The sequence below is a fragment of the Chiloscyllium plagiosum genome, unplaced genomic scaffold (genome assembly GCF_037043375.1).
Source record: "Chiloscyllium plagiosum isolate Xiang-an unplaced genomic scaffold, Cpla_swu_hap1 HiC_scaffold_18, whole genome shotgun sequence".
Taxonomy (NCBI): Eukaryota; Metazoa; Chordata; class Chondrichthyes; order Orectolobiformes; family Hemiscylliidae; genus Chiloscyllium; species Chiloscyllium plagiosum.
In genome coordinates this window covers 21896042-21910326 of record NW_028270156.1, presented here as the reverse complement: position 1 = coordinate 21910326, position 14285 = coordinate 21896042, and the positions used below count along the sequence as shown (strand labels likewise).

Genomic DNA, 14285 nt, shown 5'->3' with positions numbered 1-14285 from the left:
CTAGATTTAAAACTGCTTTCAAGCTATTGAAGTGATAAAGAGCGACTATCTGCAGCAGTGACAAAGCTTTGAATAAGTGCCAGTCACAGACTTCTAATATAGGTTACATAACTAATTAAGATTTTGAACTGTTGAACCATACTAAGTGGACATGGAATTAAATTAAATTAAATTAAATTTCTAACACAATTAGTTCAATTTCCTTTCATGCAATGCTACAGTATACGGACACAGCTTGCTGGTCATTGCTCCCTGTGCATATTTCTGGGCCACAGATGAATAAATGGTAAAGGTCCATGGACTTTATGGCATTTGAACCTAAGCTTAGGAGCAATTGCTTGCAACCTGAGGTAGTTGCCAAAGAGGGGATGTAAACTAGTCACAGGGGAGTTTGTGGCATGGAATGGAAACATTGGCTTTTATTAAGAGCAATGAGGAAATTTGGTTATCAGAGACTCAGTGTTGGATATGCAATTTAACAAATGTCAACTGTAACAGCTTTTATTTAGGAAATGATCTAAAAGACCCAAAGTGCCAGAGAGGAACTTTATCAAACAACAAATTGACACTGATCCACCTGAGGAGATATTCAGAACAGTGATCAAAGTCTTGCTGAAAGACATAGAATTTTAGGAGTATGTTAACGGAGGAGAGAGAGCGAGAGATAGAGAAGTTAATGAAGGAACACTTGCATTAGGGTCAAGGCAGCTTAAGATACAGCAGTCAACAATGGTACAGTTAAAGTTAGAGATGTTTAAGAAGCCAGAGTTAGAGAACTGTAGCGATCTCTAGGGTCCTCAGGGGATAGATGAGGGGGCATGAGGGATGCTGTGTGGTTGGAAAAAATTACAATAACCCAGAAAGGTAAGCCAGAAAGGGAATTGAAAAGAAGCATGAGTATTTTAAAATTGAGCTGTTGCCTATCATGAGCCTATTAATCCAGGGAACACAGGGATGATCAGCAAATTGTGTACAAGAATATGAAATCACAGTAAGTTTGAAATAAGCTAAAGTTTACAGAAGATAGAAAAAGGGAGACCATCAAAGGAAGAGCCGTGCAAAATTAATTTGAAGTTGACTAAATTTCATTTACATTTAAAAATTAGCATGACGATATCATGAAGAGATATCATAGAATCCCTCCAGTATGGAAACAGGCCATTTGGAGCAAAACGTCCACACCGACCCTGTGAAGAGTAACCAACCCAGACCTATTCCCCTACCCTATTACTCTACATTTCCCCTGACTAATGCACCTAACCCACACTATGGGCAATTTAGCATAGTCAATTCATGGACTGCGGGAGGAAACCAGAGCACCTGGAGGAAACCCACACAGACACAGGGAGAATGTGCAATGATACCCAAGGCTGGAATTAAACCCGGGCCCCACGTGCTGTGAGGCAAGCAGTGCTAACCACTGAGCCACTATGCAATCCATACCATGTAAATAAGCAAGAGAATATGTCAAAATAACTTCAGAAGTTCACAAACAGTTTAAATTTGTGATTATTGTAATGTAGAAAAGTACATGCAAGATCACACTAGAAGCAGTGAGAAATAAGGCCAGATAATTAATTTGAGATAGTTGTTGAGGTATAACTGTTAACTGAGAGAACACAAAATCACCTTGGTCTTCTTGAAATTGTGGTATTGGATTCTTAAGACCAAAAGGTTCCTAGTCTGAGCATAAATATTGAATGCTACACTGCTGAAAGCATTATTTTTCATCTATCATGTGAACACATTGAGTACCAATAATATACATGTGCAAAGAGAAAAAAAAATGTAGCTCTGTTACTTCAAGTTCTCTGTTGTAGACAATACTTTATTGAGAAAAGCACTCCATTTATAAAAAAATAGTTTGACATTTCTTAACAGTTCTTGAAAGGTCGACATGTGTTGATACTTTCAGGCACTCTGGACAGTTCCTGAAGGTCTAGAAAAAATGACAGTTCCAAGAGGTTTATGTATGTTTTATACACAGCGGTTTTTTTCCCCCACAGATAACAATACCAAGGGCATTCTGACCAGTACACCAAAAAGATCGCTGATCCCTAACCTCAAAAGATATCTGACACAGTGCTACAAATGATCCCTGGCTCTTATCCTCACGTTGACCTGGGAACATATTTGTACAGATACCTCAGTTCTCCACTGGGGGTCTCTAGCTATATTGATAAATTTGCTGATAATAGGATTTTTCTCACTAGGTCTAATCTTCATACTCCAGATTCTAGACAAAAGGACTCCAAAATCTTATTTGAATGGAGGCCATTGGTCATTTATATGAATGCACAGACTGTCTGACACCTCCTGTTTGCTGCTAAATTACAGCAGAGGTAGATGGGGGTGTGAATACATGGTAAACATGGCACACTGCAATGGGTATTTAAATGTTACAGACCCCACACTGCTGGTTCCCTCCCCTTGCTTTAACTCCTGCCCACAGTTCCGCAGCCTATTGAAAATCTGACTACGGTGTTTGACATTGAAACAAGTTTGGTTTATAGCTAACAGTAATAATAAAATACCTTAGCTGGTCATTTATTTTGGTTGCTATTTAGTTTATGATGCTGTGCATATATTTAGTCATCTTGTGTTCATAAAAATGATATCAGTTCAAAAGTAATCCATTGGATGTGAAAGCCTTGGGTGCTTCGATGATATGATCAGCCATAATCGAAATGAGAGTTTTTTATCCTTCCCTCCTGCAGTCATCATCTTGTATAACAGACGAATCTCAGCCTCATCTCCTATCTACAGTCATAAATCACACTGAGTGATAGCAATTATACCTAGAAGCATGGAATCAGCCTTTACATGTATAGCAATGAAATATAGCGACTTCACACTGCATCATCCACTGACTTCTCATCAAGTTGGGAAGGTCAGAATGAATTGGACATAGAAAAAACAACACAGTGTATGTAAATCAGTTCAGAAATCTAAAATCTCTCTATTACTCAAATATAGAATCATTCAATGGAGAATCTGACCCATGGCATTTGTGCTAGCGATCTAATTAGTTCCATTCTTCAGCTCATTCCCTGTAGCCCTGCAAATATTTCCCTTTTTCAAATGTGTGTCCAATTTCCTTTTAAAATTACTATTTTGTTTCCTTCTACTACCTTTTCAGGCAGCCCACTGGACGACAGATTCTCATCTCCCCTGGCTGTTTAGCAATTAACTTAAAGCTATGTCCTATTCTTACTGACCTTTCTGCCATGGAAAGACTTTCTTCCTATCTACTCTATCAAAATCCTTCAGAATTTCAAATGCTTCTATTAAATCCATCCTGAATGTTCTCTGCTTCAATGGGAACAGTTCCAAGTTTTTCTCGTCTCTCTGCACATGAAATGCTCTGTCCCCGGCACCATTCTGGCAAATCTCCTCCGCCCTCTCTCCAAGGATGTGAGACCTTTTCTGAAGTGCTGTGCCCTGTATTTGACAATGCTGTAGCTGAGCTACAGACAAGAATTTGCAAAAGATTTTGCACTATAGGTTTCAATTTTTAAAGATTAGAACCTGCTTAAAGTTTGTGTATGTGTGGGTCTTTTGGTATCAACACTGTTTTAAAATTGTACCATTTTATTTCAATTGCCTCTTCTCAATTTGCATTCCAGGATACATCATATTATGCTCCTCTTCAAGAAGTGCTATCTATGTTTTCTCTCATCTCTCCATGATCCTGAAATCTGCAACTTCTCGTGGTTTACCACAGTTCTGACGTTTTCTCACTCTTCTTCATCTGTTTTGTGCATTCACCCAACTCCATTCAATGTAATGACATTAAACTAAATTAATCAAATTAAATAATTTTCTTCTTCTTAGCTTGAGTTGATTTTCCCTTGTTTTGGATATTGCAACAACTGCAAGATGTTGTCAATAATCTGTTATCAGAATTCCATTTAACAATTTTGTTAAGAATCTGCAACACATGATTAATGTTTCCCCTGAGCCTTCTCATCAAAATAAATAATCCAAGCTTAATCAATCTTTCTTCCAAAATCTGATACTTTACACAAGAGAGTAATTTGCTTTTCTTTATCTGCACAGGTTGTTCTGCTATAAAGCATGCTTTGCCAGCATGAATTGGCTACAGCACGATTGCAGATGTAGTTTGGATAATGCGAACTTTCTACTGAATGGTCTAATAATTTTCTTTTAGCAATCTTCAGGAATGTGATTTTCAATAGCGGTCTTCCATAGCATGATTTCCTATAGCATGCAGTCTCAGAGAAACACAACTGTTGTGTTATAGCAGAATGACCTGTACTGCTGTCAATTAGATATCCTAGTGGGACATTCAGCACTGCACACAACTTTTAGGCTTTGCTTTTGTCAGTGCGTACACAGACTAATTTAAGATTCAGTTTAAGTCCCCGTACCTGACCAAATGAGAGTCTCTGCAGTGTTAGAATTGAGTTGGATAATTTATTGGGCGAAAGTGAGGACTGCAGAAGATGGAGATTAGAGTCGAGAGTGTGGTGCTGGAAAAGCACAGCAGGACAGCCAGCATCTGAGGAGCAGCAAAATCAACGTTTTGAGCAAGAGCCCTTCATCATTCCTAAAATGACCTGCTTTGCTTTTCTAGCACCTCACTCTGGATAATTTACTGGCCCATTCCTGCTCCCATTTTAATTTGTGCCTTGTGAGAATGATTCCTTAATTTGAATTTTTGGGTTTTTTTCCAAATTCATAGAGATTTGATGCGATTTGAAATACCTATGTGTCGATGTGACTCCAGAATGGTATGCTGTGGTGCTGGTTCCATGGTCCATGTGATTAGAGGGCCTTCTTCCCAGCAAGACTAACCAACCAGAAGTCGTGGTCCACGTTGATACCAGAAGAGAGATGAGATACTGAAAGCAGATTGTTAAGAGTTAAGAAAAAAATTAGAAAAAAGAGGACCTCAAAAGCTATAATCTCAGGCCTACTCCCAGTTCCAGTCTGAGTGAGAAAGGGAAGTGGACTGATGACCCAGATCCCAAACCAATATTCTAGGGGCATGGCCTTGAATCCCACTATGACAGATGTTGACATTTCAATCCAACAAATTTGGAATATTGAGCTGATCTAATGGTGACCATATCACCACTGCTCATTGACAGGTAAAACTCATCTGGTTCATTAATATCCTTTAGAGAAGGAAAATCTTCTGTTGGCTGAAGTATATGTGACTCCAGACCCATTGCAATGTGGTTAATTCTTAACTGCCTTCTGGGTAATCAAGGATGGGCAATAAAAGCTGGCCCAGCCAGGAATGCCCACATCCCATGAACAATAAAAAGGAATAAGAAGATTGAACGTAAATCTGGAAAACTGTGCAGAAAGAATGGAATCCTATATCTGATAGATTGGGACCAGTTCTGGGGCCTGCGCAACCTGTACAAGGCAGATGGGTTGCATCATAGCAGGACTAAGACTCATACCCTTTTAGGGAGAGTCACTAATGCTTTTGGGAAAGGTTTAAACCAGATTGACAATGGGATGGTAACCTGATGGGAAGCTCAGATCGGAGTGGCTTCAAGTTGGTAAAATGAAGTGGAAAATTGATTAACAAAACTAGAAGGCATACAAAAGGAAAACATGCAGCAAATAGGATCAGAAAGTGGGATAATATGTAAATGACAAGTTAAGAGCATTCTCGCTGAATACATGCTGCACCCACAGTCAGGGGGAAGACTTCAAGGCACACATAGAGGGGAGTCTAGTGGTATAATCGTTGAACTGTTAATACAGAGACCCAGGTAATATCCTGGAGTTCTGAGTTTGAATTCTGCCACGGCAGATGGTAGAATTTGAATGCAATAAAAATCTGGAATTAGACAATCTACTGATCATAAATCCACTGTCAATTGTCAGGGAAAACCCATCTGGAAGGAAACTGCCATCCTTACCTGGTCTGTTCTACATGTGACTCCAGACTACAGCAATGTGGTTGATTCTTAACTACCAGGCAGTTTGCTATGAACAATGATCTGTTTGAGGTTTGGTGGTTGTTTAAAGGTGAGAAGTGGAGGTGTGGGGAAGGTCTTGGCGAGGTGCTCATCCTCATTGATAATATTTGCATGCTGCGAAGGACATGGTGTCTAAAGGAACTGAGCTGCCTTTGTTGATCAGTCAGGATGCAGGGCAGTAAGATTGAAGATGAATGGTGAGCTGCTTGATGTTAGGCTCCTCTTCCCTTACATGGGGACAATCCTGAATCAGACCACACTGAGCAGCGGACTGATTGTGTCCAAACTCCCGAACTGGTGCCAGAGGCTGTCTTTGACTTATTGTGCCAGAAATCCCTGTCCAAAAGCTATCCCTCTTTATTTGACTAATCACTGAAGAAAACCGTGACAAGCTCCTTGGCTTAGTGTTTGCACTAAACAACAAGGCAGTACAGCAGAACTAGGAGCCTGGTCTGTCTGGCTGATGGGCAAAGCAAATGAAAAGGCAAGACAAGGCTTCAGGGAGCATTGGGCTCACAGTGCATGAGTGCGATGAGAGCAAGTGAACAGGTTGAAGATGCAGTCTAGTCCAGTCCCTGAGTTAGGTGCAAGTGCTTGAGTCCAAAGCACCCTGCTGCAGCATTACAATGACAGTTGTTGTTACACCCTGATGTGCAGCATCGAAGTTCAAAAGTGTTATGTAAGTTGATTGGAGATCTGTCGAGAGTTTGAAAAGGTCAGATGCCAACGTCTGTGGATGTAGGTGGCATTTGGTTGGTGCGCGTGGAGTGTGACTTGAGATGCTGATGCCAGTGTCTGACATGGAGGCATTTTGAAGCAAGCAAAGAGCCAGGTACATCTATGTTAAAAATGGCAGAGTCTAGTTTGTGTGTAGTGGGTGGTAGGATGGGAAGTTGAATATTAATGAGGTGAGAAAAGCAGTTAATAAAGTTGTTAATAAGCAATAATATCCTTAATAAGCACGTCTCAATCTCACTTCAATGTCCAGAACTTGCTTAAAAGATGCAGCGATTTGCTCATAATACTAAGTTGGCCCGGTCTGATGTCTCACATGTCTTTGTAACACCATCATGGGCTCATACGTTTCCACCTAATACCACCATTCCTTCACTGATCTTGCTGGGTAATAATCCTGGAACTTCCTTCATATGCTGATGGTGTGCTTACGTTGCAAGGGTTGTGACAGGACAAGAAGCTGGCTACTGCAACCCTTTCACAGGTAATTAGGAATAAGCAACAATCTCTGGCCAAGCGAGTAACAAACACATATCACAAATGAACTAAAAATATACACTTTAATGGCAATATTAATGTCCATCCCTGTAAACAGGTCACTGGGGAGATCAGGTGTCTGCTCTCTGGCTGGCCAAGTTAAAGTTCAATTTTTTTATTATCCACTCCAGCGATTTTGTGTTATATCTTTCTGCCTGTGCATTTCAAGGTCTATGATGTGGAGGTGACAGTGTTGGACTGGGGTGGACAAAGTTAAAAATCACACAATTCCGAAAGCTTGTACTTCCAAATAAACCTGTGAGACTATAACCTGGTGTTGTGTGATTTTTAACTTTGCAAGATCTAGTTACCTTCCTTTATAGTGCATTGCTCTATTAAGTTAGGAATCTCCTGGCACTCATTCCCACTTAGATTAGATTAGATTCCTTACAGTGTGGAAACAGGCCCTTTGGCCCAACCAGTCCACACCGACCCTCTGAAGAGTAACCCACCCAGAACCATTTCCCTCCTAACACTAGTGGGCAATTTAGCATGACCAATTCATCTGACCTGCACATCTTTGGATTGTGGGAGGAAATCAGAGCACCCGAAGGAAACCCATGAAGACACGGGGAGAATGTGCAAACTCCACACAGATAGTCACCCGAGGTTGGAATCAAACCTGGAACCTTGGTGCTGTGAGGCAGCAGTGCTAACCACTGAGCCACCGTCTACTTATGTGTGTAGTTGCATTTCTGACCAAATTTCAAAGAAACATTAGGATCAAATTTGGAACATTTTCAGCCTCATTTCATGAACTATATACCAATAATGCCAGAAAACTCGACTGTGTCCTTTAGCTTTAGTGAACTAATATTGTGCATGGTGTGCTTTGGATTCAGTGCTGTTTTTGCTTCCCCAGACTTGCTGTATTTTCCCACTGCAGATTGTTTTTTCTACTAATCAGTTCACTTTTCATTCAACCCATCACCTCAGTTTTGCATTGTCAGCACAGTTGAACAGCTTTTTCCCCCTTATTTTCTAATTTTAAAATGATTAATTACACAAACAGCAATGAACTGAGCCTCATTCTCTGTGGACATCTACTAATGAAGCTTTCATTCATTCCTATCACCTCTAGGCTTAATTATTCCCATGCTCTCCTGGTTAGTCTCTCACAGTCTACCTTCCATAAACTTGGAACGATCCAAAATTCATGCTGTCCCTGCCCTAGCTCACACCAAGTTCTATTTAGTCTTACCCCGTGACAGTTTCGCTATGCATTATTTCAACATTCTCATCCACTTTGCCCTGTCCTCAGCTCACAGCTCTCCAAGATGTCTGCACTCTTTTAATTTTGGTCTCTCAAGCACCTTTTTTTAAAAAAAATTCACCTTCAGAGAAAGATAGAACCATCGAAAATAGGAACAGTCACAGGCCATTCAGCCCTTCGAGCCTGCTTCGCCATTCAACCTGATCATGTCTGATCACCCTACTCATTGCCCTGTGCCTGCTTCCTCCTCATACCCTCTGCTTTTTTTAGCCCTATCATTCATGTCTATGTCTTCAGCTGCAAAGTTTCTGAGCTCAGGAATTGCCCGACTATACACGTCCCTTCTCCATCTCTCTTTTCTCATTTATGACACTCTCTAAAACCTACCTATTGACAAACTATTGCTCAGCTGCTGAAAGGCTCTTTATGTGATTCAAACAAAATCAAATCTTGTTTGACCATGACCTTGTGAAGTACAACAGTTCATAGTTTCTGTTGTTGACTCTTTAACATCCACAAACCTTTTACAACAACAGCAAATATTTTCAAAAATTACATTAGATTTTTTTAAGCAATTACACATATCGCATAATTAATACAGGGCTCAATGGATCTGTACAGACTGATTGGATTTTTGTAGACGTGACACAAGTTGGCCCAGAGTGTATAAGGCATCACTGGAGTGAGTGGGGGATCTATGTTGGGATGTGTGTAACAAGGGGCCTTGGAAGGTTGGGAGGTGAGCATGCATTATGTTATGGACAAGCCCAAACCCCTCAAACTATTCATAAGATAGTCAAAAACTTAGCGTTTTCTTATTTTAAATGCAAATGTAAGGTGTAACATTCCAGATGCAATTTGATTGGTCAAACTACTAGATTTAAAGCAAAAGGCACTTTATTCAGCCACTATAGTTAAAATACAACAAAAGAAAAAAAGGAATTGAAATAACTTAACTCTATTGGAAAACTTAACAGTGACTATTACTAATTAACTGCTTCAATTTAGCAGCATCCCATAACCACATCCTTGGCAAAAGGCAAATTCAGAAAATGCATTATCTCTTACACAGTTCTCCAATCCAGGAGGAAAGAATATCAAAAGTCGATTCTGAGAGAGAGAGAGAAAGAGAGAGAACTCTCACTTTCAGTAGAGAGATGTGGCAACTTTTCCCAACCCCGGCAGCTTCTGCTGAAAGCAAAACTAAAAGAACCTGGTTCTGTGGGAGTTTGACCACACCCATTCAGGCTGCTTTTAATGTTCCGACATTAAAATCCCCCAAGGCCTCACAAGCTGTTTCTTCTCGTAGTTCTGGAAGACAAATCATCACCTCTGCCTTAAAACTTCTCTTCAACAAAAAAACAAACAAAATAACCTCTGAAAGCCACAGCATCATCACAATTGGCACAGATCAACCATGGCAGTATGGGTAGGTAGGACCTTTTGTAGTTATTTTGCTGCTTCCAGACTGTGATTCAAAATGGCTCTGCAGAATCTTGAAATCTGAGTCCCTGAGAAGCCAGCCCAATTCCATGAATTTACATAATCTTACCTCCCATGATTGAGATGGCTAGGTCAAGGGTGGAGGGTATGGGCTTGCTACTTGCAACTTGCTCTTACACCAATACAAACCAGGCACTTTGGGGATGGGTGCAGGAATCTTGCCTGGCCCTCCACTTCCAAAGCTCTGCAGTGACTCCACAATTCCAAAATAATTCTGAGCCATTGTTTAAGGTCTATGATGGATTCCTGAAAATGAAAGTTTGAGATATAAAAGTTAAGAAATGAATGAAAATGCTTTATCAAAGCCCTGTTGTCTGAAATACATTTTTTTAGAAATGCGTCCTAATCAAAGTTATTTTATCAGTGGAGGGAAATTGTTCAATGTTTTATCCACCTCTTGGGCAATGCAGAATACATATAGAAGCATTGCAGGCAGTTAGATCTCTGTTGATGTGTCAACGTTTCTAATTGCCTTCTTATTAGCTGAGGGCATCTACACTCCAAGGACTGCAGTAATTCAAGATGGCAGCTTACCACCAACCTCTTTGGGGCAATTAGGGATGGATAATAAATGCTGGCTAAATAGACAAAAAAGCCCATCAGATCTGAGTTGTATGTTATCAAAAGTCACTTTTTGACATCGTGGAGAGGGGAATCAATCTTGTCATCAGCTATCATGGAAGTTTAGTTGCAAACCTAGATGCATTGTTTGCACACAGCCTGACTGAGGTAGATGCTTAGGGGGGAATCACATTTACAGACTAATTTCAATGAGCAATTAAATGACCTAAGCCCTTGCCATGTTGAATGACTTGATGATACCTTTAATATTAAAAGTGTTTAAACATACATGAGAACAAGAATAATCAAAGGTTCAGAGCTGACCTTTTTAGTTAATTAAGCTAACATTTACAAAGAACAGGTTGGAGGTTTCTGGAAAGATTCAGGAAGGCAGAATTTCATCCCCTCATATATGAGGGATAATTTTACAAATCTGCATTTCTGAGGCAGATCATTAGATACTAGGAATAACAAAATAGGAATTAAAAAGTATAATATTTAAGTTCTCTCAAACTGGTAAGGTAACAGAGGTTACATTCTGCATCCAGATCAGACTTTGAAAAACTACTTCTTTGATATTTCCTTTCCTTAGATAAAGAAATTAAAAATATCAATAGTCTTGAACAAATGAGTTTTGCTTATATTATTCCCTTTTTTCTACAGAGAAATACGACACATAAGAAGTTAGTATGCAGGGATAGCAAGTGATTAAGAAGACAACGGGGTAAATGTTTTAGCCTGTGGGTATTGATTAAAATTGAAAGGATCAATGTAATAATGTTGTACAATTATCAGTTAATTAACAGAATTTTAGCCTGCCCAGAAAGGTTTAAACTCTGGAATTAGATAATAAAGTGGAAGGTACTGTTCACTTATCAGACGGGCGGGTGGGTCTCAGGGAGCTTAATTGGGTGGAAGGCAAGAATTCACTTTTCAGACAGTGGGTTGGAATTTTGTATTTAAGCTCTCAAAATCATTCGGGCAGGTCAGTTTTCCCATTGATCATTATCCAGAACCAACTTTGACACTAATGTCATAACTATTCATGCATACTCCAGTCTGCTGGAGTTATATTCACAGATGCAAAAATGGGAAACTCAAACCCAACTGAATGTTAACAGGCATGTACCTGATGGAATAAACTGCTTCCTCCAAGCCCCAGTGAGTACAAACTTCTTCACGAAATTGGTTCCTTCACAAACTAGTTATTTCTTTGCAGAAATGCTTGTTAGGAATGAAACCTGATAGGACCAGCCATCTCAGAGAATCATTGAATCCCTGCAGTGTGGAAACAGGCCATTCAGCCCATTGAGTACACAATGATCCTCTGAAGGATTTCCCGCCAAGACCCAACCCCATCTCCCCCACCCCTACCCTATCCCTGTAACCCTTTATTTCCAATGGCTAAAGTACCTAACCTGCACATTCCTGGGCAATCATGGAAAATATCAGTCAGATGCAGTCTACCTTTTTTCAATTATGTTAAGAAGGTGTAGAAGTACCTTGAAGGAAGTTAAAAGCTAGCAGAACTACCTGACAGCACCAAGTGTTCTGAACAAGATACAGTGTAAACTGTTGGTCCATCAGGTAGAGTAGCTGGTTGCCTGGAGACAAAAACAAATTTGAATTAGGCCAATCAATTTAAATTATACCCCAGCAAAAAAAAACAAACTCCAATCAAGTTTGAATTTAGTATATTGACAATATTAAAAACCAATGACACAATCCGATGCTTTGGGGGTATAAGACTGGGGAAAATTTGAGCAGCTGAGGGAGAACTGCCAAGGAAACAAAATCTGCATACTGTCCAGAAAATTAGCTCTCTTAAAGATACAGTTATCGATCAGTGACCTGTGAAACAGAAATCCCTAAAAGAAGCAAATCTACAGAGTAAGATACAAAGAGAAGCTGGTTGGTTTTGAAATTTGAATTTTTGGTAAATCTTAATCGGGGGTTTTACTGGACTTGTATTATGGAAGGCAAAATAAAAGATATATTAGAAGAAGGAGTTGTAAATAGTTGTTAGTTAATTATTCTCTGTTATACTTTAAGAAATAAGTTATTACTTTTTATTTTAACAAGTTCTTGGCATCTCCAACTTTCACAGATTACTGCACGGGATAAATCTTTTCTGTGTTGCTGGTTTAAAATTAACGGCAGGAGTTTATCCCGTGTCGTAACAGTTACGTGCTGACAGTGTAAGGGGTGAAATCTCCATGTTGAACAACTCATGAGAAGTTTCAGTTACATATAATCTGTCTTCTTGTCACTAAATGTCAGGACTGAAGGCTGACCAGGTCCATTAACCTGCTTAGGTGTGGGAGCTACTTTGGCTGACGCGATAAAGTTGGGACAGATAGTGACTTTCTAGGACAGCCACAATCCTGATGAAGGGCTTATGCCTAAAACATCAACTCTACTACTCCTCGGATGCTGCCTGACCTGCTGTGCTTTTTTAGCCCCAGACCTTTCAACTCTGATCTTCAGCATCTACAGTCCTCACTTTCTCCTGGCAGGGGTGATCACCCCAGCATATGGGACAGACATAATTATGGGACAGACCTACCTTCTAATTAGCAGGAGGAGGAGTGAAATGAAGGGTTTGGGGAGTTATGTAGAATGGTGTATGTGAGTATTGAATAAAATTGAAAGGATCAATACAATGGCATATAATTATCAGTTAATTAACGGAATAATTAAGAGAATTTTAGCCTATCTAGAATGGTTTGAACTCTGGAATTAGATAATAAAGGGGGAAGTAATGCTCATTTACCAGATCAGAAATTGAAATCTACAGAAGCTGCACATTTACTTAAGGTTCCCTGGTAAAGGAACAGCATCTTTGAGGAGACATTGCCTTGCCGAGTGAAGGCACGTGTTAATTATAAATTTTAGGTTAGACTCTATTTAGCATATGATTTTCTGAACCTGTCTCTCCATTAAAGACCAACACCAAACATATTGCTAAGATGATTGTCAAGGGTCAGGTGACTTTATAAAATTGAAGATGTGGAGGACCCAGTGTTGGACTGGGTGGACAAAGTTAACAATCACACAACACGAGGTTATAGTCCATCAGGTTTAGTTGGAAGCACTAGCTTTTGGAGCGTTGCTCCTTCATCAGGTAGATGTGGAGCAGGACCACAAGACACAGAATTAATAGCAAAAAATCATTTTTATCCAGAGATAAAATCAATGGACTTCCAGACAAGAAAATTGTTTGGTGACAAAAGTGACAAGATGGACAAATTCAAACTGTATTTCACCGTTATCTGCATTAATTATGTCCTTATTTCTTTCCATTATGTTTTTTTTTAAAATATCACTCCATTAAGATGATTCATGAAGATTATAGTTATACAATGCTTGTGTACAACTGCTTTAGGTTTCTTAGGTAACAGAAAATAATGAATGTCTCATAACCCTTTGAACGAATCTTTTGGTTCACATTTGATCACTAATTTTTGTTATCACTTCTAATTCTGCTTTTCCAAGGTCTTTCAGTTTGTTAGTTTAGTTGTGCCTTTAACTTTCCATGTGCTTGTCAATTTTGAAATAATGTTTAATGTTTGATCATAATGTTTGGTCCTTCATTTACCTTTCTAGCGTGGGGACCTTCTTGACTTGAATTGTTCAACAATTCATGTATTTGTTCCATCTTTTTGCCACTGCATCCCTATCATGATCGTGGACCAGACATGTCCTCAAAGTAATCTGTGAATTAAGAATTTGGATAAACTTATTAATGGCTCCCATTTGTCATTTCTGATTGT

General features: G+C 39.5%; 1 long non-coding RNA gene across 1 annotated transcript in view; it reads right to left on the bottom strand.

The window, feature by feature from the left end:
• Positions 1–1815: 1815 nt before the first annotated feature.
• LOC148146861 (uncharacterized) overlaps positions 1816–14285 on the bottom strand; it is a 37075-nt gene continuing 24605 nt past the window's right edge. Inside the window, exons 2-3 of the long non-coding RNA XR_015760016.1 lie at positions 4729–4865; positions 1816–1939 (exon numbers count right to left, since the gene is read on the bottom strand). This is a non-coding gene — a long non-coding RNA (uncharacterized LOC148146861). The remainder of the gene's footprint in view (positions 1940–4728; positions 4866–14285) is intronic.